Source organism: Pristiophorus japonicus, chromosome 9, assembly GCF_044704955.1.
Source record: "Pristiophorus japonicus isolate sPriJap1 chromosome 9, sPriJap1.hap1, whole genome shotgun sequence".
Classification (NCBI taxonomy): Eukaryota; Metazoa; Chordata; class Chondrichthyes; family Pristiophoridae; genus Pristiophorus; species Pristiophorus japonicus.
Window position 1 is genome coordinate 203,176,561 of NC_091985.1, and position 22,769 is coordinate 203,199,329.

At 43.0% G+C, this 22,769-nt stretch overlaps 1 protein-coding gene across 7 annotated transcripts in view; it reads right to left on the bottom strand.

Moving 5' to 3' along the window:
- Positions 1 to 5,283: 5,283 nt before the first annotated feature.
- Positions 5,284 to 22,769, bottom strand: part of LOC139273450 (zinc finger protein 664-like) — a 92,923-nt gene continuing 75,437 nt past the window's right edge. For 4 of the 7 annotated variants that reach the window (XR_011595122.1, XR_011595117.1, XR_011595118.1 and 1 more), the window contains 3 exons: positions 20,392 to 20,506; positions 11,797 to 11,877; positions 5,284 to 6,322 (listed from right to left, as the gene is read on the bottom strand). The gene's annotated coding sequence lies outside the window, so the exon portion shown is untranslated. The other 3 variants (XR_011595123.1, XR_011595119.1, XR_011595120.1) reach the window with 3 other exon arrangements.

Here is a 22,769-nt window from a genome sequence, read left to right on the forward strand (position 1 = left end):
TTCCATCACCTAGACCTGGGCTGGGCAATTATATGGGCTGAAAGCCACTGAACAAGTTTTGTTGAGCTGTTGAGGGCCGCCCACCAATGTTGGTCCTGAGGTGCGTGGCCGCACGGTCAGCAACAATCGCGCGGTCCCGTGCAGGCCACTCCCCACCTGTCGCTGGAAGAGACACTGCGCATGTGCGGCAGCCTAGTATTCGAGCAGCAAATTTAAAGGGACCGTATGCGGAAAAAAATTAGAGGGAACATTTGATCAACATGAACATTGCATGAACATTGCATAAACATAAATCAGATAGTAGTCAGATGCTATCTTACATACACAACATGAATTTGATACGGTCTAGAAATGAATCAAAGATAAAAGTTGAAAATGTTGTGGTATCTTCTGGTCTCTGTAAATCAGTGCTGTGAAATAGAACAGAGCCTGTATCAGCTTCAATTCCCCATTTCACTCATCCTTATGTCCCTCTGCAAAGATTACTAATGCCGGCCCAATTGGTGACAGATGAGAACTCCCCTGCCGTCATACTCTGGATACAGGGAGAGGAAAGATGCAGCGCCAGTCACTTTCTTCGGTAAAAGATCTGTGGAGATGAGCAGCCATGACTCTAAAATGGATAGGGCATATTCTAGTACGCAGTGCATTCTGGGTACAAACATCCGCCATTGGTGCCCAGACTCACGGAACGGATCCTTTTAATCGGTCCAGAGAGAATCGATTTTGCGAATTATTAATTTGAATGAAGTAATACTATGGTTTTTCCTTGGCTGCAGTTCGGGACTGTCTCTGACCCATGCGAAGTGAAAGTGGATAGACGAATGTGCAGCTCGAGCTCCGGCTCACGTTCTATTTCTGACCCATCCAGCGGGCCGGATAGAATGACATGGCGGGCCGGATATGGTCCACGGGCTGTATTTTGGCCACCACTGCTCTACACTGTCCCTCAAACACTCTCAAGTCACGTACAGCTTGGCTTACATACAGAGTAAACCATATGTAAACTACCAGCAAACACTCCCAAGTCAGGTACAGTACGTGTTAGATACGTTTCAGATACAGGGTAAAGTTCGCTCGACCCAGTTACATCAAAAACTTCCAGGGCAGCTAGACAGGGTTAGATACAGAGTAAATCTCACTGTATAGTCGTTCATCAAACAGAACGAACTCAGATACAGCATGAGGCCGAAGCAACCTGCCGCTCCTCTGACACCATCCAATGAATCACACAATGTACAGCATGGTATGAATACAGGACAGAAATCCCTGTACATGTAAGGATCACGCACTCCCAGGTGAGGTATGAGCTAACTTTACAAACCATTCCCTGCCGGAATCATTGGCCATGGAAGGGAGAGGCTCGGCTTTGCTCAGAGTGGCCGGAGATCAGCGAATTCGGGGAAGAGAGTCTCAGAGCAATTGATCCTGGCGCTGAATTTCCACCAATCGACACTGGATCTCAAGATCCCATTCAGCTGTGGACAAACTCCAAGAGCTGTTCCCATGTGTTCTGAATCTCTGGGACTATCCCTTTGTGTTTAATGGTTTATCTGGAATATTTCCTCTCTTTAAAGAGCCGTGATAGAATCCTTCAGTACCTTGCACTCCTTACATGGTCTGTGGGGATCTACAGCCGGATCCTCTGCTGGGATCTAATCCGGAGTCTCACGGGAGCCGTCACAGCCATCAAGGCCTCACTCACAGTTTTACTCCCGCGTCCTTAGCCCCACGGGTTTAACTCTTTGAACAGGAAGTTCTGGAATCTAACCCTTTTTAATCATTAGTATTTCTCTATTTGGATTTCCAGCTCCGACTCACTCCCCTAATTTACCAGGAGTTCACTGATCAGGTGTCCCTTCATTTCATTGCGATGGTTGTTATTTTCCCCATCCTGTGATCCCCGGGTATGCAGCAGAGGTCGCGGTACATGGTTATAATGGAATGGACAGCAGGTTGGAAAGTCTGTCATTCTATATCCGCTCTTCTGTCTGTTTCTTCTGCCCCACACAGCTGTAAGAGCGGGGTGTATTTGCACTTCTAGGAGCACAGCCAGTGGTCAGTCTTACCCTCCTGCCCATAACACAATTATTCTCAGACCATTCATCAAGTTCCCTTCAAATTCTCCGGGTCTCTGGCATTATAATGTGGTACATTACACACAACAATGCCTTGTTATTATATTATGTGTGTCCTTAATGTGAACCATTACAACCCCCTGCCGCCGCCCGCTCTCCCCCTGCCGTTGTCGTGGCTCAGCGCGAGGCTCGGCGGCTTAGCTCTCTCTCCCCCCGCCCAAACTCTTCTGCTGCTTCTCGCCCCGCCGCTTCTCTCCCATCCCGTCCCTTCTCTCCCCATGCATGACAGAACACGTCCGGGTTGCTGTCAGCAGCTGACCTCCCGTGGTCCGGAAAATTATATGGTCCGGCACTAGTCAGGTCCCAAGGATGCTGGGCCAGAGACGTCCAACTGTTTAACATTTGGTCCTCTCATCCATTGATATATATTGTGAATAGCTGAGACCCAAGCACCAATCCTTGTGGTACACCACCAGTTACAGCCTGCTAATCTGAAAATAAACCTTTTATTCCTACTCTCTGTTTTCTGTCCATTAACCAATCCTCAATTCATGCTAGTATATTGCCCCCAATCCCTTGAGCCCTAACTTTGTTCAATAACCTCATGTGGCACCTTATCGTATGCCTTCTGAAAATCTAAATACGCCGCATCCACTGGTTCCTACTTATCTGTTCTGCTAGTTACAACCTCAAAAAACTCTTAACAGATTTCTCAAACATAATTTCCTTTTCATAAAGCCGTGTTGATTCTGCCTAATCTTAATATTCGCTAAGTGCCTATTACCACATCCTTAATAATAGAATTCAGCATTTTCCCTACTGCTGATGTCAGGCTAACTGCTCTGTAGTTCCCCGTTTTCTCTCTCCCTCCTTTCTTAAATAGCCCAGTTACATTTGCTACCTTCCAAACCATGGGAACCGTTCTAGAATCTATGGAATTTTGGAACATGACAACCAATGCATCCACTATTTCTCGCTACCCTTTTCAATACTCTAGGATGTAGGGCATCAGGTCCAAATGATTTATCGGTTTTCAGTCCCATTATTTTCGCCAATACCATTTTTTTACTAATACTAATTTCTTTTAGTTCCTCATTCTCGCTAGACCCTGGGTTCTCCAATTTCTTTGCACCTTCTTCCATGAAGACAGACACAAAGTATGCGGTTAATTTCTCTGCCATTTCCTTGTTCCCCATTATAATTTCTCCTGTCTCAGCCTGTAGATGACCCACATTTATTTTTGCTAATCTTTTCCTTTTTACATACCTATAGAAGCTTTTGCAGTCTCTTATTTTGTCTCTTGATAGTTTACTCTCTTATTCTAGTTGCCTTTTTTTTCCTCAATTTCCTCCTTTGCTGAATTCTAAAATCTTTCCATGCTTACTGCTCTTTTTGGCATCATTATAAGCATCTTACTTTCATCTAATACTATCTTTAGCTTCTCTTGTTGGCCACGATTGGACCACTATGCCTGTGGGGTTTTTTGTGCCTTAAATGAATGTATGTTTGTTGTAAATTATGAATAAATTTTTAAAATGCTAGCCATTCCTTTTCTACCATCATACCTTTTAATGTAGTTTCTCAATCTACCTTAGCCAACTCTCCCCTTATACCTACATAGTTTCCTTTGTTTAGATTTAAGATCATAGTTTTGATTTAAGTAAATCACTTTCAAACTTAATGCAAAATTCTATCATGTTATGGCCACTCTTCCCCAAGGGCCACTTTCCTACAAGATTATTAAGTAACTCTTTCTTATTGAACAATACTAGATCTAAAATAGCCTGTTCCCTAGTTGGTTCCTCAAAATATTGATCTAGAAAACCATCTTGTATACCTTCCATGAATTCATCCTCCACACTATTACTGCAAGTTTGGTTTTCCCAGTCTATATGCAGATGAAAGTCCCCATGATTACTGTATTACCTTTGTTACAAGCACCATTAATTTCCTGATTTATACTGTGCCCTACATTACCACTATAAACAACGCCCCCCCCCCAATGTTTTCTGCCCCTTGCTCTTTCTTAGCTCGACCCAAACTGATCCTACTTCTTGATTTTCCGAGCTAAGATCCTTTCCCTCTGCTGTCTTTAGCCCATCCTTTATCAGGGTTGCGCCTCCTCCTTTTTCATTTTGCCATTTCTTCTAAAAGTTCGGTATTCTGGAATATTTAGTTCCCAACCATGGTCACGTTGCAACCATGTCTCCATAATGGCTATTAGATCAAACCTATTAATTTCTATCTGTGCTATTAATTCATCTATTTTATTGTGAATATTTCATGCATTCAGGTAGAGTGCCTTTAGCTTAGACTTTCTTCTATTTTTCCTTGATGTCTCCTCAGTCAGTAATGCCCTATTACCTTTGTTACTCTCTCTGTCCCTTCCTGACCCATTCTGCTTATTTTTACCCAAAATTCTGCTCTGCTCTGGAGTCTTGACATCTCTCTTCTCTTGTTGCCTTTTCTCTGTATCTAAACCGTGCTGTACTTTCCTGGATCTCCCCACCCTGCCTTAATTATTTTAAAGCCCTGTTTACTGCCCTAGTTATTCGATTCGCCAGGACACTGGTTCCTGCCCAGTTCAAGTGGAGCCCATCACAAGGAAAGAGCTCCCTCTTTGCCCAGTGCTGGTGCCAGTGCGCGTAAAGCAAAATACCTGCCTCCCACATAACCATTTGAGCCACACATTTAACATTCTAATCTGCTTATCCCTGTAACAATTGGTGTGTGGCTCAGGTAACAATCCAGAGATTATTACCTTTGAGGTTCAGCTTTTTCATTTGGACCCCAACTCCTCCATCTCTTTCAGCAGAAACTCATTCCTAGTCCTACCTACGTCGTTGGTTCCTACATGGTCGACAACAACTGGATCCTACCCTTCCCATTCCAAGTTCTGACCCTGATCTGTCCCTGGGCGGGGGCAGAGTGTGCTGTCCCTGTGGAGTGCAGTATGTTCAGTGTCTGACCCTGAGCTGCCCCAGGGAGGGGGCAGTGTGTAAGGTCCCTGTGGGATGAGTGAGTTCAGTGTCTGACCCGGAGTTGCCCACATTTCTCATGCTCTCGGGTGCAGTCACTCTCCGCACAGTCAGAGTTAGTTGGAGGGACAGCATCATCTACTGGACACCGGCGGTATTTCAAGGAACATCATGTCCGGCTCCATCCCAGAGAAATCCAAAACCAACCCGCAGATTCAATTCATTTTATTATCAATGTTAACAAAGTTTAGCTCCATTTGTTGCAACTTCCAGTATTTGAAGAAATCCCTTTAAAAAGAGTTAAGTATGGATGCAAACACAATCAGCATTATTTTTATCTGACCCTTTTCCCATTGATTAAATGGTCAAATATCCAGAATATTAAACTCCAGCCTAGTTATAGAGGTCATCAATATCAACAGAAAGAAACTCCAACTGTCAGAATGGACACGATTCAGTCTGGGATAACAGCAGAATCCAAACCCTGCAATCACTTGTGAATTCGCTGGTGTCTTAGCAGGTAGGATGACCGAACGTATTCTTTCCCACACACGGAGCAGGTGAACGGCTTCTCCCGAGAGTGAACTCACTGATATACCATCAAATGGGATGACCGAGTGAATCCCTCCCCACACACAGAGCAGGTGATCGGGCTCTTCCCAGAATGAACTTGCTGGTGAGTTAGAAGGTTGGAATAACAAGTGAATCCCTCCCCACACACAGGGCAGGTGTACGGTCTCAACCTGGTGTGAATTCGCTGGTGTGTCAACATGTCGCTTGACCGAGTGAATCGATCCCCACACACGGAGCAGATGAACAGCCTCTTCACAGTGTGACTGCGTTGATGTTTTTCCAGTTCAGACGGGGATCTGAATCTCTTCCCACAGTCCCGCGGTTTCTTCATGGTATGGTTGTCCTTGTGTCGCTCCAGGTTGATCAGTTGAAGCCTCATCCACACACAGAACACGTGTATGGTTTCTCCCCGCTGTGAATGGCGAGATATTTTTTTCAGGCTGTGTAACTGGTTAAAGCTCTTTCCACAGGCAGTGCACTGGAACACTCTCACTCGGGTGTGTGTGTGTCTTGGTGCTTTTCCAGTCACACTGATGTTTGAAATCTGTTCCCACAGACAGAACAGACAAACATTTCTCCTTCCAACATTCAAAGGTCGATGATATTCAGGTCCTGAGGAATCGAGTGACTGTTAGATTTTGACGTGATGTTTGGTTCGAGTTTCCCATCTGCAAATTCTGCCCTTCTGATACCCTGGAAAAGGAGTTTACAAAAATCATTACTGTAAGTACAGGACAGAAATTCAGAACAATTCTAGATTTCATGGAACATTCTTGCCTCCCGTGTTCCTCCAAATCCCCATCCCATACACTCTCCATCCTCCCTGTCCTGAAATTCAAACACAAACACATCGAATATCTGAAGACAGCTTATCCTCCGCACCCAGTTTTCACCAACAACTCTGGCTGGGTTCAGTTCTACACTCACTGGTTCCCCTCCCTCTCCTCCCCTGAAGGTGCTGACTCTGGCTGGATTCAGTTCTACACTCACTGGTTCCCCTCCCTCTCCTCCCCTGAAGGTGCTGACTCTGGCTGGGTTCAGTTCTACATTCATTGGTGCCCCTCCCTCTCCTCCCCTGAAGGTGCTGACTCTGGCTGGGTTCACTGGGACCCTGAAGCCCTGCCCACACATTGCTCTTTTGCAAAGATGGCCACACATGGGTGCTACAGCTCCATGAATCTCGATGGCAGCGCACAAACCTGTAGCTTTCTTTTATTAATAATAATAACTTTTATTTATATAGCACCTTTAATTTAGTACAATGTCCCAAGGTGTTTCACAACAGTGTTACAAGACGAATTAGCCCAACATCTGTTGCAGGACATTTGGAAAAGCATAATTCAGTCAAGCAGAGTCAGCATGGTTTTTGAAAGGGAAATCATGTTTGACTAATTTTCTGGAGTTCTTTGAGGATGTAATGGGCAGGGTGGAAAAAGGGGGAACCAGTGAATGTGGTGTATTTGGATTTCTGGAAGGCATTCGATAAGGTGCCGCATAAAAGGTTACTGCACAAGATGAAAGTTCACGGGTTGAGGATATTATATTACCATGGATAGAGGATTGGTTAACTAATAGAAAACAGAGAGTCAGGATAAATGGATCAATTTCCAGTTAACAAACATTAACTAGTGCAGTGCCGCAGGGATTGGTGCTGGGGCCTCAACTATTTACAATCTATACTAATGATTTGGATGAAGGGACGGAGTGTAATGTAACCAAGTTTGCTGATGATAAAAAGATGGGTGGAAAAGCAAGTTGTGAGGACACACAAGATCTGCAAAAGGATATAGAAGAGCTAAGTAAGTGGGCAAGAATTTGGAAGATGGAGTATAATGTGGGAAAATGTGAGGTTGTCCAATTTGGCAGAAAAAATAAAAAAGTAAATTTTTATTTAAATGGAGAAAAATTGCAAAGTGCTGCAGTACCGAGGGACCTGGACATCCTTGTGCATGAAACACAAAAAGTTAGTATGCAGGTACAGCAAGTAATCAGGAAGGCAAATGGAATGTTGGCCTTTATTGCAAGGGGAATAGAGTATAAAAGCAGAGAAGTCCTGCTACAACTGGACAGGGTATTGGTGATGCCACACCTAGAGTACTGCATACAGTTTTGGTCTCCTTATTTAAGAAAGGATATACTTGCATTGGAGGCTGTTGTTCAGAGAAGGTTCACTAGGTTGATTCCGGAGATGAGTAGGTTGATTATGATTATGAAGGGTCTATACTCATTGGAGTTCAGAAGAATGAGAGCTGATCTTATTGAAACATACAAGAAAATGAGGGGGCTCGACAAGGTGAATGCAATGAGAATATTTACACTCATAGGGTGAATCTAGAACTAGGTGACATAGTTTCAGAATAAGGGGTTGCCCATTTAAAACTGAGGTGAGGAGTTGTAAATCTGTGGAATTCTCTGTCCAGAGAGCTGTGGTGGCTGGGTCATTAAACATATTTAAGGCAGAGATAGACAGTATTTTGAGTGATAAGGGAATAAAGGGTTATGAAGAGCAGGCAAGGAAGTGGAGATGAGTCTATGATCAGACCAGCCATATTCTTATTAAATAACGGAGCAGGCTCGAGGGGCCAAATGGCGTGCTCCTGCTCCTATTTCTTATGTTCTTATGTTCTCATTACACTGTACCAGATCTAAGATAGCTTGCTCCCTGGTCGGTTCCACAATGTACTATTTAAGGAAACTATCCCAGATACATGCTATGCTCAAGGCCTATTTGGTTTGTTCAATTAATATGAGGATTAAAATTGCCCATGATTATTCCCATTCATTTTTTACAAGCCTCCATTATTTCTTGATTTATACTCCATCCAACAGTGTAGTTACTGTTAGGGGGCCTATAGATGAGGCCCACCAGTGAGTGTAGTATTTATTCTGTATCTGTCAGTCTCTGGTTAGTGAGTGTGGCTTTTCCTTTGTACCTGTAAGTTTATGGTATGGAAGAGAGGTTTTCACTCTGTACATGTCAATTACTGGTAAGTGAGTGTGGGGTTCATTCTGTATCTTTCATTCTCTGGTATGTGAGTGTCAGATTTACACAGTCCCTGTCATTTTCTGATATGTGAGTGTGGATTTTACCTGTGTCTGCCTGTTTCTGATATGTCTGTGGGTTTTACACTCTCTCTCTCAGTCTATGGTATGTGAGTGTGAATTTACTCTGTATATAACAGTTTTTGTTGTGTGAGTGTGGATTTCACTCTATACTTGTCAGTCTCTGGTATGTTAGTTTGCGATTCCTCTTTGCCACTGGACCAAGACCTAGCTCTGTCAAGCCCATGTGGTAGCTGGTGTGCAACGGTCATCACACGTTAAAAAAATCCACACACAGGCATCTTCCACTCTTCAAGATGTAGTTTGGGATCTGGAATATTAGGTCCTTCACTGAAAAAACTGTGAACTCATCCCTTTTTGGCATGGAAGCAAGTCATCCTCGCTTCGAGGGACTGCCTATGATGATGAATTTGCGATTCCTCTATCCCAGTCAGTTTCTGTTATGTGAATGCGAGCTGTATTCTGTACCGATCGGTTTCTGAAATGTGAGTGTGCATTTTACTCTGTCCATGTCTGTTTCTACTCTGTGATTGTGGGTTTTCCTCTGGCACTGTCAATTTTTGGTATTTGAGTGTTGATTTTCTTTGTGAGTGCGGTTTTACTCTTTCTTTGTCAGTATTTGATGTGTGAGTGTGGGTTGTAATCTGTATCTGTCCGTTACTGGTGTGCGAGTGTGGTTTTCACACTCTACCTTTCAGTCTCTGGTATATGTGTGGATTGTATCTGTAAATTTCAATCTCTGGTAGGTGAGTGTGGGTTTTACTCTTGGTCAGTTTCAGGTAATGTGGGCTTTTGTCTGTATCTGTCAGTTTCTGGTATTTGAGTGGGGCTTCATTCTGCACCTTTCAGTTTCCCTGATGTGAGAGTGGGTTTTATTCTGTGTTTGCCAGTTTCTGGTATGTGATTGTGGGTTTTGTCCTGTACCTGATATTTATATGCTAGAAACTATAAGTTGATATTGTTGTTTCATTCTGCACCTTTCAGTATCTCTTGTGTGAGTGTGGATTTTACTCTGTACCCATCAGCTTGTGTTATATGAGTAAGTGTTTTAATCAATACAATACCTCCCAGTTTCTGGTAAGGGAGTGCATATTTCAGTCTGTATCTATCACTCTCGAGGATGTGTGTGAGAGTTTTATTCTTTATCTGTCATTCTCTGGGATTTGAGTGTGGGTTTTTCTGTGTATCTGTCAGTTTCTGGTATATGGGTTTGGGTATTATTTGTATGTGTCAATCTCGGTAACATGAATGTGTATTTTTTTCTGTATCTTTCACTCTCTGGGATGTTAATGTGCGTTTTATTCTTTATCTGCCACTCACTTTTATGAGTGTGTGGATTTTACTCTACAGCTGTCATTCTCTGGGATGTGAGTGTGATCTTCACTCTGTATCTATTAGTCTTTGGTGTGAGTATGGGTTTTACTCTGTATCTGTCAGTCTATGGTATGTGAGTGTGGGTTTTACTCTGTATCTGTCAGTCTATGGTATGTGAGTGTGGGTTGTACTCTGTATCAATCAGTCTATGGTATGTGAGTGTGGGTATTAATCTGTGAATGTCAGTCTCTGGGATGTGTATGTGGGTTTCCCACCTGTCAGTTGCTGTTATGTGAATGTGTGTTTTATTCAAGTATGAATGTGGATTTCACTCTGTACCTGTCAGTCTCTTGTGTGTGAGTGTGGCACTTTTTAGCTGTACCTGTCTGTTTCTGTTATGAGTGGGGTTATATTCTATAGGTCACAGTTTCTGTTATGTGAATGTGGAGTTTACCACATTCTACCTGTCTGTCACTGGTATGTGAATGTGTGTATGTTTTCTGTACCTATCAGTTGCTATTATATGAATGTTGATTTCATTCTGTGCCTTTAAGTGTCTGATACAGCTATGGTATTGTGGGTTTGACATTGAATCAGTCAGTCACTTTCAGGTGAGTGCTGATTTTACTCTCTATCTGTCACTCTCTGGTATGTGTTTTATTCTGTATCTGTCCGTCTCTGGGAAGTGAGTGTGGGTTTTATTCTGTATCTGTGTTTCTGATATTTGAGTAAGGGTTTTAATCAGAACCTGTAAGTTTTTTGTTATGAGTGTTATTTTCAGTCTGTATCTATCAGTCTCTGGAATGTGAGTGTGGGTATTACTCTGGATCTATCAGTCTCTGGAATGCAAAAGTGTTTTTTTTCTGTACCTGTCAGTTTCTGGTGAGTGACTGTGGAGTTCACTCTCTAACCATCTGGCTCTGGTATGTGAGTGTGAGTATTTGTCTGTAGCTGTAAGGGCCTGTATGGGAGCGTGGGTTTCACTGTCAGTCAGTCAATCTCAGGTACTGGAAGTATTTGTGATTCTCTCTCAATCTGTCATTCAATGTGTCTGAGTGTATGAATCATTATGTTTCTCTCAGTCTCTGGTACTGTGTGTGAGTGTGGGATTGATTATGTATCTGTTAGACTGGTGATGTGTGAGAGTATGGGATTGATTATGTATCTGTTAGACTGGTGATGTGTGAGAGTGAGGGATTGTTTATGTATCTGTTAGACTGGTGATGTGTGTGAGTGTGGGATTCATTATGTATCTGTTAGACTGGTGATGTGTGTGAGTGTGGGATTGATTATGTACCTGTTCGACTGGTGATGTGTGCGAGTGTGGGATTCATAATGTAATTGACAGTCTCTTGTACTGAGCTATTCTTGCTCTGTGTGACTGTTGGATTTAGTTCCTTCTCCACCTGCTGTAGGCGGATGATAGTTTGAGATTATCTGTGACTGTCTCAGGAGGAGGTTTGGTTCAGTCCATTACCTCCATTTCTCTGCTCTTGTATGTTAGCTGTTGGGTTTGACAGTCAGTGTACAGACACCAGTGTGGATTGACACTGTGTCAGTGTCTATCTCTTCGTGTGTGTGAGTAAGGGGGTGAAATTGGATCTGCCTTTCAATGCGATATGATTGGACTTTGAAACAACATATTATTGTACTGCTCCAAGTGACTGTGGGATTCATAATGTAACTCTGAAAATTCGGATCACTGTGGGACTGACAGCTTCTGCTGCCTGTGACAATATGATTGAGGTCAGTTCTGTGTCTCTGCGCTCTGTGAGTGATAATGTACTTACTGAGAAGGAGTTGCCTGCACTGTTCCTTGTGTTCCGGGTTGAGGAAAGATCAAATTTATTCTGGCTTGGCGAAGTATTTTGCTTTGAGAATAATAATAGGAGAACACTATTAGTTATGATATGGACAGGTGATGGAGAGAATATAAAAAGAGTTATAATTAATGTGTTTGTTTATAACAAAGTAATGTATCTCGAGAGAGGAATCTGTGTCATCTGACCTCACTGCAGTACAGTGGCACTCAGATTCACCACACCAGGTGTGTAGGATGGTTCTATAGTAAGTTATCAGCATCCAGACACAACCCAAACCCAGCACTGGTCCATGAATGGGACCATCTGATTGGCACAGTCCAGGTTTATATCTCCCACTCCCATGGAACGACGTGTAAAATTCTGAATTGCTTCCTGGAATATAATCACAGTTACCTGGGCTGTACAACAATTGTTCTCAGTCTATTGAAACCGCGTTGCGGACCGGTGTCATTAACAGAATGTCAGTGACCGGTTCCTGATGTATCTGAGGGAACGACAATGTATCTCTCGATCACCAGCAACACGGTTCTGAGAATTCAACGCACCGAAACAAAATAACCCATTTTTGAAAAGTCTCCTGTCACACTCCTCTTCTGGTGCCTGCAATAGATGCACTTTGTGACATCCTCAGTCAGGCTGTGTTTCCACTGTTCACTGTCCAAGAACAACAGACACTGAGATTGGAACTGAATCAGGAACATTCATTACTGATTTGGAGAAAGAAAGCAGCACTGATTTGAAAGAGCGAGGTGATTTACTTTCTCTATTACCGTACACCGTACACACACAGCCCGAGAATGGGCTCTCCCTTCCCCCACTCACTCCATGTTCCAGAACTAGTTCCTGCTCCACTCCACCTCGTACAGACAACCCCCGACAGCCGTTGAACTTACCCCGACTCAAAGCCCATCTGTGGATTCAGTCCCAATGCGATGAGCTACTGGAAGGAGGCTGCTGTTTGCTCCCTTACTCGGGCCCAGGATATCTCCGCTCCCTGATGTGTTCAACGATCATCAGCCCAGCACAGAGGAAACGGCAGCCGCTGACAGAGCTGGGGGAGTGGAGCTCGCATAGGCCCTTCCTGTCAGTTTAAACACTATGTGGGGAGGGGAGGAGCAGCATGTATTTAGCGCATACTCAGACCATCTTTTTGTCACAAATTAAATTAACAAAAATGGGATTGTTTCATAAGTTGCTTTTATCACTAATTAAATGGGCCACATTGAAAAAACGATTGAGAGAGCCTGACACTGGGGTAAGAATGCCTAAACTGTTTCACTTGTTCTGTCAGTCTCTGGTGTGTGTGTGTGTTTCGCTGTCAGTTTCTAATAGGCAGGTATGGGTTTTACTTGCATATTATTGTTCAGATACATAGATGTGGGTTTCATACTGTACCGGTCAGTTTCTGCTATGTGAATGTGGGATTTATTCTGTAACTCTCTGTTTCTGGTATTTGAGTGTGTGTTTTATTCTGTACCTGTCAGTTTTTGTGAAGTGATTATGAGATTTATTCTGTACCTGTCAGTCTCTGCTACGTAAGTTGGGACTTATTGTGTACCTGTCAAGTTTTGACATGTGAGTATGGGTTTTATTCTGTGTCATAACAACATAAGAAATAGAAACAGGAGTAGGCGATATGGCCCCTCGAGCCTGCTCCGCCATTCAATAAGATCATGGCTGATCTGATCATGGACTCAGCTCCACTTCCCTGCCCGCTCCCCATAACCCCTTATCATTTAAGAAACTGTCTATTTCTGTCTTAAACTTATTCAATGTCCCAGCTTCCACAGCTCTCTGAGGCAGCGAATTCCACAGATTTACAACCCTGAGAGAAGAAATTCTCCTCATTTCAGTTTTAAATGGGCGGCCCCTTATTGTAAGATCATGCCCTCTAGCTCGAGTCTCCCCCACCAGTGGAAACATCCTCTCTGCATCCACCTTGTCAAGCCCCCTCATAATCTTATACGTTTCGATAAGATCACCTCTCATTCTTCTGAACTCCAATGAGTAGGGGCCCAACCTACTCAACCTTTCCTCATAAGTCAACCCTCTTATCCCCGGAATCAACCTAGTGAACCTTCTCTGAACTGCCTCTAAAGCAAGTATATCCTTTTGTAAATATGGAAACCAAAACTGCACGCAGTATTCCAGGTGTGGCCTCACCAAAACCTTGTATAACTGTAGCAAGACTTCCCTGCTTTTATAATCCATCCCCTTTGTAATAAAGGCCAAGATACCATTGGCCTTCCTGATCACTTACTGCACCTGCATACTATCCTTTTGTGTTTCATGCACAAGTACCCCCAGGTCCGCTGTACTGTGGCACTTTGCAATCTTTCTCAATTTAAATAATAACTTTCTCTTTGATTTTTTCTGCCAAAGTGTATAACCTCACACTTTCCAACATTGTACTCCATCTGCCAAATTTTTGCCCACTCACTTAGCATGCTATGTTCTTTTGCAGATTTTTTGTGTCCTCCTCACACATTGCTTTTCCTCCCATCTTTGTATCATCAGCAAACTTGGCTAGGTTACACTCAATCCCTTCTTCCAAGTCATTAGTATAGATTGTAAATAGTTGGGGTCCCAGCACTGATCCCTGTGTGATAGAGTATTCAAACAGGCTCATTTAGACAGGCTGTGAAAAAACACAGGCCATATTGCATTAAGTCATCAATCAACTTGACATTTTAGGACCTTGGGTAGGGAGCCAATTAAAAGGTTAAAAAAGACTAATAATTGAGCCAATAAGGTCCAAGAAGGCGAGTTCTTTTCTGTAAATTGAACCGGGCATAAATACAGCCATTTTGACCATGTGGTCCCAGTAAGACAAAGGATATGGCAATCAGCCAGCAGCTTGTTGCTCTCTGCCAAGATTAAAAAGTTAAAACTACCATCGGAGTTCGTATTTCAATGGAAATTAAGAGATCTAACACTGTGACACCCCACTAGTTACTGGTTGCCAACCAGAGAATGAACCATTTATCCCGATTCTCTGTTCTGTTAGTTAGCCAATCCTCTATCCATGCTAATATATTACCCCCAAACCCTTGAACTTTTATCTTGTGCAGTAACCTTTTATGTGGCACCTTGTCAAATGCCTTCTGAGAGTCCAAATGCACCACATCCACTGGTTCCCCTTTATCCACCCTGTTCATTACATCCTCAAAGAACTCCAGCAAATTTGTCAAAAAACGGGATGAGGTCCTACAAGACGAATTTAGGGAGCTAGGAGCTAAATTAAAAGTAGGACCTCAAAAATATTAATCTCAGCATTGCTACCAGTGCCACGTGCAAATCAAAGTAGGAATCGCAGGATAGCTCAGATGAATACGTGGCTTGAGAAGTGGTGCAGAAGGGAGGGATTCAAATTCCTGGGACTTTGAAACTGGTTCTGGGGGAGGTGGAACCAGTACAAACCGGACGGTCTGCACCTGGGCAGGATCTGAACCAATGTCCCAGGGGGAGTGCTTGTTAGTGCTGTTGGGGAGGAGTGAAACTAATATGGCAGCAGGATGGGAACCTATGCAGGGAGATGGAGGGAAGTAGAATGGGGACAGAAGCAAAAGATAGAAAGAAGAAAACTAAAAGTGGAGGGCAGAGAAACCCAAGGCAAAAAGCAAAAAGGGCCAAATTACAGCAAAATTCTAAAGGGACAAAGTGTGTTAAAAAGACAAGCCTGAAGGCTCTGTGCCTCTATGCGAGGAGTATTCGGAATAAGGTGGACGAATTAATTGCACAGATAGCAGATTACGGATATGATGTAATTGGCATCATGGAGACATGGCTCCAGGGTGACCAAGGCTGGGAACTCAACATCCAAGGGTATTCAATATTTAGGAAGGATAGACAGAAAGGAAAAGGAGGTGGGGTGGCATTGCTGGTTAAAGAGGAAATTAATGCAATAGTAAGGAAGGACATTAGCCTGGATGATGTGGAATCGCTATGGGTGGAGCTGCGGAATACCAATGGGCAGAAAACACAAGTGTGAGTTGTGTACAGACCACCAAACAGTAGTAGTGAGATTGGGGACAGCATCAAACAAGAAATTAGAGATGTGTGCAATAAAGATACAGCAGTTATCATGGGCGACTTTAATCTACATATTGATTGGGCTAACCAAACTGGTAGCAATGCGGTGGAGGAGGATTTCCTGCAGTGTATTAGGGATGGTTTTCTAGACCAATATGTCGAGAAACCAACTAGAGGGCTGGCCATCCTAGACTGGGTGATGTGTAATGAGAAGGGACTAATTAACAATCTTGTTGTGCGAGGCCCCTTGGGAAGAGTGACTATAATATGGTAGAATTCTTTAAGATGGAGAGTGACACAGTTAATTCAGAGATTAGGGTCCTGAACTTAAGGAAAGGTAACTTTGATGGTATGAGACATGAATTGGCTAGAATAGACTGGCAAGTGATACTTAAAGGGTTGACGGTGGATAGGCAATGGCAAACATTTAAAGATCACATGGATGAACTTCAACAATTGTACATCCCTGTCTGGAGTAAAAATAAAATGGGGAAGGTGGCTCAACTGTGGCTAACAAAGGAAATTAAGGATAGTTGTTAAATCCAAGAAAGAGGCATATAAATTGACCAGAAAAAGCAGCAAACCTGAGGACTGGTAGAATTTTGTAATATAGCAGAGGAGGACAAAGGGTTTAATTAGGATGGGAAAAAGAGAGTATGAGAGGAAGCTTGCTGGGAACGTGAAAACTGACCGCAAAAGCTTCTATAGATATGTGAAAAGAAAAAGAAAAAAAACCAAACAAACAAAAAAGTGAAAACAAATGTAGGTCCCTTGCAGTCAGATTTGGGTGAATTTGTAATGGGGAACTAAGAAATGGCGGACCAGTTAAACAAGTACTTTGGTTCTGTCTTCACGAAAGAAGACACAAATTTCCTTCCGGAAATACTAGGGGACCAAGGGTCTAGTGAGAAGGAGGAACTGAAGGAAATCCTTATTAGGCGGGAAATGGTGTTAGGGAAATTGATGGGATTGAAGGCCAATAAATCCCTGGGCCCTGATAGTCTTCATCCCAGAGTACTTAAGGAAGTAGCCCTAGAAATAGTGGATGCATTGGTGACATTTTCCAACAGTCTATCGACTCTGGATCAGTTCCTATGAACTGGAGGGTAGCTAATGTAACACCACTTTTTAAAAAAGGAGGGAGAGAGAAAATGGATAATTGTAGACCGGTTAGCCTGACATCAGTAGTGGGAAAAATGTTGGAATAAATTATTAAAGATGAAATAGCAGCACATTTGGAAAGCAATGATGGGATCAGCCCAAGTCAGCAGGGATTTATGAAAGGGAAATCATGCTTGACAAATCTAGAATTTTTTTAGGATGTAACTGGTAGAGTGGGCAAGGGAGAACCAGTGGATGTGGTGCATTTGGACTTTCAAAAGGCTTTTGACAAGGTCCCACACAAGAGATTGGTGTGCAAAATTAAAGCACATGGTATTGGGGGTAATGTACTGACGTGGATAGCGAACTGGTTGGCAGACAGGAAGCAGAGAGTTGGAATAAACGGGTCCTTTTCAGAATGGCAGGCAGTGACTAGTGGGATACCGCAGGGTTCAGTGCTGGGACCCCAGCTATTTACAATATACATTAATGATTTGGATGAGGGAATTGAGTGTAATATCGCCAAGTTTGCAGATGACACTAAGCTGGGTGGCAGAGTGAGCTGTGAGGAGGACGCTAAAAGGCTGCAGGGTGACTTGGACAGGTTAGGTGAGTGGGCAAACGCATGGCAGAATCAGTATAATGTGGATAAATGTGAGATTATCCACTTTGGTGGTAAAAACACAAAGGCAGAATATTATCTGAATGGCGGCAGATTAGGAAAAGGGGAGGTGCAGCGAGACCCTGGGTGTCATGGTACATCAGTCATTGAAATTTGGCATGCAGGTACAGCAGGTGGTGAAGGCGGCAAATGGTATGTTGGCCCTCATAGCTAGGGGATTTGAGTATAGGAGCAGGGAGGTCTTACTGCAGTTGTGCAGAGCCTTAGTGAGGCCTCACCTGGAATATTGTGTTCAGTTTTGGTCTCCTAATCTGAGGAAGGACGTTTTTGCTATTGAGGAAGTACAGCGAAGATTTACCAGACTGCTTCCCGGGATGGCAAAACTGACATATGAGGAGGGACTGGATCGACTCGGACTGTATTCACTGAAATTTAGAAGGATGAGAGGGGATCGCGTCGAACATTTTCAATTCTGACGGAACTGGACAGGTTAGATGCAGGAAGAATGTTCCCGATGTTGGGGAAGTCCAGAACCAGGGGACATAGTCTAAGGAGAAGGGCTAAGCCATTTAGGACTGAAATGAGCAGAAACTTCTTCACTCAGAGAGTTGTTAACCTGTGAAATTCCCTACCGCATGGAGTTGTTGATGCCAGTTCATTGGATATATTCAAGGGAGAGTTAGATAAGGCCCTTACGGCTAAAGGGATCAAGGGGTATATATAGAGAGAAAGCAGGAAAGGGGTACTGAGGTGAATGATCAGCCATGATCTTATTGAATGGTGGTGCAGGCTCGAAGGGCCGAATGGCCTACTCCTGCACCTATTTTCTATGTTTCTATGACTTCCCCTTCATTATTCCATGCTGACTCTGCCTGACCGAATTTTGCTTATCCAAATGACCTGCTACTGCTTCTTTAATAATGGACTCCAACATTTTCCCAACCACAGATGTTAGGCTAACTGGTCCATTGTTTCTTGCTTTTTGTCTGCTTCCTTTTTGAAATAGGGGCGTTACATTTTCAGTTTTCCAATCTACTGGGACCTCCGCAGAATCCAGGGAATTTTGGTAAATTACAACCAATGCATCCATTATCCCTGCCGCTACTTCTCTTCAGACCCTCGGATGCAAGACATCAGGTCCAGGGGATTTATCTGCCTTTAATCCCATTACCTTACTGAGTACCATCTCCTCCCCCCTATAGCCACTTGACTATCCACTGTTGGAATATTGTTAGTGCCCTCTACCATAAAGACTGATACAAAATATTTGTTCAGAGTTTCTGCCATCTCCATGAGCCCCATTACTAATTCCCCGGTCTCGTCCTCTAAGGGACCAACATTTACCTTAGCCACCCTTTTCCTTTTTATATACCTATAGAAACTCTTGCTGTCTGTTTTTATATTTTGTGCTAGTTTACTTTCATAGTCTATCTTCCCTTTCTTAGTCATTTTTTTAGTCATTCTTCGCTGGCTTTTAAAAGCTTCCCAGTCTTCTGTCCTCCCACTAGTTTGGCCACTTTGTACGCCCTTGTTTTTAGTTGGATACTGTCCTTTATTTCTGTCAGTTGGTCAGTTTCTGGTATGTGTGTGTGGGTTTTATTTTGTATCTGTCAGTTTCTGGTATCTGAGTGTGGTCTTTATCTGTATCTGTCAGTTTCTGTTATGTCAGTGTGTGTTTTATCATGTACCGGTCAGTTTCTGGTAGATGAGTGTGTACTTTAACCTATATCATCAGCTTCTGGTATGTGAATGTGGATATTGACCAGTATCTGTCAGTTTTTTGGATCAGAGTGTGAATTGCATTCTGTACCTGTCAGATTCTGGCATGGGAGTATTGGGTTTAATTGGTACCTGTCAGTTTCTGGAATCTGTGTGTTGATTGTATTCTGTACCTGTCAGTTTCTGTTATGTGAATGTGGGTTTTATTCTGTACTTGTCAGTTCCTGCTGTGCGAGTGTAGGAATTAATATGTACCTGTCAGTTTCTGGGATGTGATTGTGTTTTTTTTTGTACCTGTCAGTTTGTGGTAGATGTGCGGGGTGTCAGTTTCTGGTATCCGAGTGTGGATTTTTACCTTTATATGTCAGTTTGTGCAATGTGAATGTGGGATTCATTCTGTATCTCTCAATCTGGGGTAAGCGAGTGTGTGTTTCCTCTGTACCTGTTAGTTTCTGGTATGTGAGTGTGGGTTTTATTCTGTATCTGTCACTTTCTGGTATGTGAGTGTGGGTTTTATTCTGTACCTGTCAGTTTATAGTATGTGAGTGTGGGTTTTATTCTGTATCTCATATTCTGGGGTAAGTGAGTGGGTGTTTCCTCTGTACCTGTCAGTTCCTGGTATGCGAGTTGTTTGATCCTACATCTGTGAAATTTACAGATCAGAGACTACCCCAACAGACAATAGTTTTTCGCATTATATTGGATGAATGAGATTCAGAAATATTTGGAGTAGAGACGAGCTATTAGTACATGATATAAACCATAGCTGTCAGGGGTACAGTGAGTGTGCAATTCATTCTGTATCTGACAGTCAGGGGTACAGGGGGTGAGTGTGGGATTCACTCTGTATCTGAGTCTGTGGTACAGTGAGTGAGTGTGGGATTCACTCTGTATCTGAGCCTGTGGTACAGTGAGTGAATGTGGGATTCACTCTGTATCTATCAGTCAGGGGTACAGGGAGTGAGTGTGGGATTCACTCTGTATCTATCAGTCAGGGGTACAGGGAGTGAGTGTGGGATTTATTCGGTATCTGTCATAAATGCAAGTGTTTGTTGTTGCTGTAGAAATGAAACTTTTCAGTTACTTACGGTGGTTAACATTTACGCAGAAGAAAATGTCAGAAGCAGCCTCGTGGATAACCATCGGGAAAGTGCTGTTGCTGGTGAGATCACGATTTGCTCGATGCAAACTTGGCTAATAACTCTAGAGGTGATGGAAAAGAAAGCAACATTTGGGGACGTTTGAGCGAGATGAGAAAACATAATCAGTGCGAGGAGCCTGATCAGAGAGCTGGTGGGCAAGAAGCATTGAGCTCCTGTTTACTGCCGATGCTATTTCCAAAACAACGGGGAAGAACAGTCCCTGGATCTTGGAACTTGGAGGCCTTTCAGCACATGGAACCTGGAGGCAAATCATACCTTCGAGCCTGTTACATAAGGAACAGGAGGAGGCCATTCAGTCCCTCGAGCCTGTTACATTGGAACAGGAGGAGGCCATTCAGTCCCTCGAGCCTGTTACATAAGGAACAGGGGGAGGCCATTCAGTCCTTCGAGCCTGTTACATTGGAACAGGAGGAGGCCATTCAGTCCCTCGAGCCTGGTGATAGGAAGGGACAATATGTATGAATATAAAGGGGCTGCAGGAGGGGTCAGAACTAAAAATCATGGTTTAAAAACTAGTATTAAAACACTTTACCTAAACGCACGCAGCATTCGAAACAAAGTAAATGAGTTGATGGCACAAATCATTACAAATGGGTACGATTTGGTGGCCATTACAGAAACGTGGTTGCAGGGTGGCCAAGACTGGGAATTAAACATACAGGGGTATCTGACAATTCTGAAAGATAGACAAGAAGGGAAAGGAGGTGGGGTAGCTCTGTTAATCAAGGATAATATCAGGGCAGTTGAGAGAGACGATATTGGCTCTAATGAACAAAATGTTGAATCATTGTGGGTGGAGATTAGAGATAGTAAGGGGAAAAAGTCACTGGTGGGCGTAGATTATAGGCCCCCAAATAATAACTTCACGGTGGGGCAGACAATAATAAAGGGAATAATGGAGGCATATGAAAAAGGAACGGCAGTAATCATGGGCGATTTTAACCTACATATCGATTGGTCAAATAAAATCGCATGGGGTAGCCTTGAGGAGGAATTCATAGAATGCATACGGGATTGTTTCTTCATACAGTATGTTACAGAACCTACAAGGGAGCAAGCTATCTTAGATCTGGTCCTGTGTAATGAGACAGGAATAATAAACGATCTCTGAGTAAAAGATCCTCTCAGAATGAGTGATCACAGTATGGTTGAATTTGTAATGCAGATTGAGGGTGAGGAAGTAGTGTCTCAAACGAGCATACTATGCTTAAACAAAGGGGACTACAGTGGGATGAGGGCAGAGTTGGCTAAAGTAGACTGGGAACACAGACTAAACGGTGGCACAATTGAGGAACAGTGGAGGACTTTTAAGGAGTTCTTTCATAGTGCTCAACAAAAATATATTCCAGTGAAAAAGAAGGGCAGTAAGAGAAGGGATAACCAGCCATGGATAACCAAGGAAATAAAGGAGAGTATCAAGTTAAAAACCAATGCGTATAAGGTGGCCAAGGTTAGTGGGAAATTAGAAGATTGAGAAAATTTTAAACGACAGCAAAGAATGACTAAGAAAGCAATAAAGAAAGGAAAGATAGATTACAAAAGTAAACTTGCGCAAAACATAAAAACAGATAGTAAAAGCTTTTACCGATAGATAAAATGGAAAAGAGTGACTAAAGTAAATGTTGGTCCCTTAGAAGATGAGAAGGGGTATTTAATAATAGGAAATGTGGAAATGGCTGAGACCTTGAACAATTATTTTGCTTCGGTTTTCACAGTGGAAGACACAAAAAACATGCCAAAAATTGCTGGTCACGGGAATGTGGGAAGGGAGGAGCTTGAGACAATCACTATCACTAGGGGGGGTAGTGCTGGACAGGCTAATGGATCTCAAGGTAGACAAGTCCCCTGGTCCTGATGAAATGCATCCCAGGGTATTAAAAGAGACGGAAGTTATAGCAGATTCATTCCTTATAATCGACCAAAATTCTCTGGACTCTGGGGAGGTACCAGCAGATTGGAAAGCAGCTAATGTAACGCCTTTGTTTAAAAAAAGAGGGCAGACAAAAGGCAGGTAACTATAGGCTGGTTAGTTTAACATCTGTAGTGGTGAAAATTCTTGAAGCTATCATTAAGGAAGAAATAGCGGGACATCTAGATAGGAACAGTGCAATCAAGCAGATGCAACATGGATTTATGAAGGGGAAATCATGTTTAACTAATTTACTGGAATTCTTTGCGTATATAACGAGCATGGTGGATAGAAGATGTGGTGTATTTAGATTTCCAAAAGGCATTCGATAAGGTGCCACGCAAAAGGTTACTGCAGAAGATAAAGGTACGCGGAGTCAGAGGAAATGTATTAG